Genomic DNA, 3242 nt, shown 5'->3' on the forward strand with positions numbered 1-3242 from the left:
AAGCGACTCCCCGGCCTGGCGCTCGGACCATGTGTGGGACTACAACCCTTGGGAAGTTCACCCGGCTTGCACGGGAAATCGCCCGTATAGAAAGGGGCGGCTGCAAAAACGCAGGAAAAAACCTAGAAGCATTCTGCTGTCTTGAATTCAACAGCATGCGTCGACGCAGAAGCTGGTTTATTTGTAGAACTGTTGAAAGCGAGACAAAAGGGCGCTCTGCCGTTACACACATGGGCACACACACAATACAAAAGAGAAGAGAGAAAAAAAGTGAAGGGGGAAAAAGTGAAGGAAAAAAAGTGGGAATGCACTTCGCGACCCCTGGCAGCTCTAGGGGCCAGTGGAAAGGCATCGTTGTCGAGCGCCCCACACGGTGTTCCGGGAGCCAGTCACTCGAAGTACGGGTGACGCAGGGCTTCCTTGGCAGACAGCCGACGGCTGGGGTTGTAGGCCAGCATTTTGTTAAGCAGGTCGAGAGCCTTGTTATCCATCTCGGGCACCAGCGACGAAAGGACGTTTTCCTTCCAGCTTGGGAAGCTGGCCTTGTAGTCTGGCAGCTCAGCCACTTCAGGCCAGACGCTGGAGGTAGGGGTCCCCAGAATGCGGAAAATGCGGAAAAGTTGGTCGATCTCGGAGTCTCCATGGAACAAGGGCTTGCGGGTGATCATCTCCGCAAAGATGCAGGCGATGCTCCAGATGTCAACGGGAGTGGAGTAGCGATGAGCCCCAAGCAGGACCTCAGGAGCGCGGTACCACAGCGTGACCACCTCATGGGTGTACACACGCACCGGTATTCCGAAGGCCCGGGCCAGGCCAAAGTCAGCCACCTTGATGTTGCCCTTGTTGTCGACCAGCAGGTTCTGGGGTTTCAGGTCGCGGTGAAGTACCCGACGCATGTGGCAGAACATAATGGCGTCCAGAATCTGGCGCAGGTAGCTCCTGACAACCTCCTTGTCGAGGCACTCGTTCTTTGGGATGCTGTCGAGGTGCTTTTTCAGGTCCATGGCAACGAACTCGAACACGAGGTATATTTTCTCACAGCCTTCCATCAGCACGTCCTCAAGCCGGACGATGTGCTTGTGCTTGAGCTCCTTGAGCAGGGAGATTTCACGAATGGCGGTCGAAGGCACGCCTTCGTCCTCGCTCTCCAGCCGGATCTTCTTCAGTGCCACGGTCTTGCCGTCCCGCTTGTCCTTGCCTTTGTACACTACGCCGTACGTCCCTTCACCGATCTTCTCCACCTTGATGTAGTTCTCCATCGTGTTCTTACCGCTGAATGCTTCCGGCCGCCGACGAGGACCAAACGAACCAGCAACCGTCACTTCCAACGAGAGCGCCAATCTGAAATCCCGATTCGGCGAAGCGACCAAGAAGAAGCGAGCATGCGCTGGGGTGGTTGGAGCGTGCAGGGCGTGCAGTTGGGCGAGCGGCGCGCGATTTATACCAGCGCTTTAATACCAGCAGCGCTAGTATTAAACCAATAATATAAAACATAGGTATACTAGTCCTTTTTGGTAAGATGACATGTCATCACCCCACTACAAAGGGGAACCAACAGCGATCATCATCATCAGGTCCGCTGTCCATACTTGCTTTGTTTTTGACAGGATTTGCGCCTGGATGATTTTTGTTATGATTGAGAGTAATCGCGTAATGAAACAATGCAGATGCTTGAGAAACAGGTCACATAAGTAGCAATGTCGCTTATTCCAGTTGTCGAATGTCGTGCCAGGCAAGTCCAACGCGCCTGGTGGCTGTGCAGCTTCGGCCGGCATAGTGCGTGCTGTGTGCGCAGGTTCTTCTATGTTTACGTGTTCATTTGTAACTTCCATTGTTTGCACCGCCGTTCTCATTGCTATGAAAAGAAAACGCACTAAATTGGAGCACGAATAGCTCGTTCTGCAAGCTTGTAATGTTTAACTTGCATTGTATTCTGTCATCCTCAGTAGATCGCAAAGAACTGATGATGATGATGATCATGGTGGTTGGAGGTTAATGGGGCAAGGTGAACTGGGGCAAAGAGCGCCAAAGCAATGGTTATATATGAGAGGTGAAACCGTAAACACTAAGATAAGTCCGCAAAAACAAAAGTAAAATCAAAAAACGACAATGAGCATGGCTGGTTTATAGGACGAGGGAGTGATCAATTCATGCATGGTATGAAATTAGGTCTAAAAATTTAACTTCTTCTAAATATTTAAAAACGCGTTTGATAGAAAACATTGGATCGTCAGACAGAAAAAACGCTGGGTGTGGTGGGACAGGTAGTCTGTATAGTTGTGGGAAGTGTTTGCGTCGTGTTGTGTGAGGTGCTTTGCATTGAATGAGAATGTGAACTACGGATATATCCTCTCCACTCCTGCTACACAGAGGTCTTGAAGACTCCTTGAGCAGATACGAGTGTGTGACATGTGTGTTCCCTATCCGTAACCTAGCAAGGGCAACTTCTGTGTATCTGCTGCGTGTGTATGTGGTGTATGGTCCCAAGCGTGGTGTTATAACGTGTAACTTGTTATCTGTCTGTTCACTCCAGTGTGTTTGCCATCTGTTGCGAAGTTGGTGTCTGATGTGTAGCTTCATGTCTGTGTACGGCACTGTTGCTCTGTCCACTGTATTCAAGAGTGTAGCAGCAGTGGCCATTCGATCTGCGGTTTCGTCCAGAACTGCCCATAAGATCAGTGTGGAAAAGTAGCTAGGGTGTAGCGTGCGTATTCCTTGTTTTCCTCATGGTACAGCTTATTTATGTGATGTTTGCTTTTTAAGTGGTGTCAGTGTTTTCCTAGCAAGGCAATCTGCCAAAATGAACCAAACTTGCATTTTGTCTTCGTGGCCCCCTTAACCTGACTTGTTATTCTTAGAGCTAAATCTTCTGACTCAAGCAAAGATGTACCCTATCTTGCATGGTTCCTTTGTTAGCTGCCATAGTTTTGTATTTTTACCCAAAAAGTCAAGCTACTTGCATTGCATTGGACTCACGTTTTTTTTGTGGTTCGCTAGGCATCAAGAAATATTGTCCTCTCAGTGCTTCGCAGATGTGAAAGAGGACTGCACGCGTTAATGAGCTGCTCTTCTGGTTCCTTGAAACTTTGCACAATAATGAAGCCACGCATGTGCCTTTCCTAGGGTGACAGGATTCCATTTCATTTGTTTACCGATCTTTTGTTTCCCTCTGTTTCTTCATTGATGTGCTTTTGTAGGGAAGCGCTGTCAGTAGACCTCGACAGAATACAGTGCTATGGACG

General features: G+C 49.2%; 1 pseudogene; it reads right to left on the reverse strand.

The window, feature by feature from the left end:
* Nucleotides 1–371: 371 nt before the first annotated feature.
* LOC144162031 (cyclin-dependent kinase 1 pseudogene) lies at nucleotides 372–1381 on the reverse strand (annotated as a pseudogene).
* Nucleotides 1382–3242: the final 1861 nt, after the last annotated feature.

The sequence above is a fragment of the Haemaphysalis longicornis genome, unplaced genomic scaffold, assembly GCF_048455015.1.
Source record: "Haemaphysalis longicornis isolate Haplotype H1 unplaced genomic scaffold, Haemaphysalis longicornis Haplotype H1 scaffold_12, whole genome shotgun sequence".
NCBI classification, from domain to species: Eukaryota; Metazoa; Arthropoda; class Arachnida; order Ixodida; family Ixodidae; genus Haemaphysalis; species Haemaphysalis longicornis.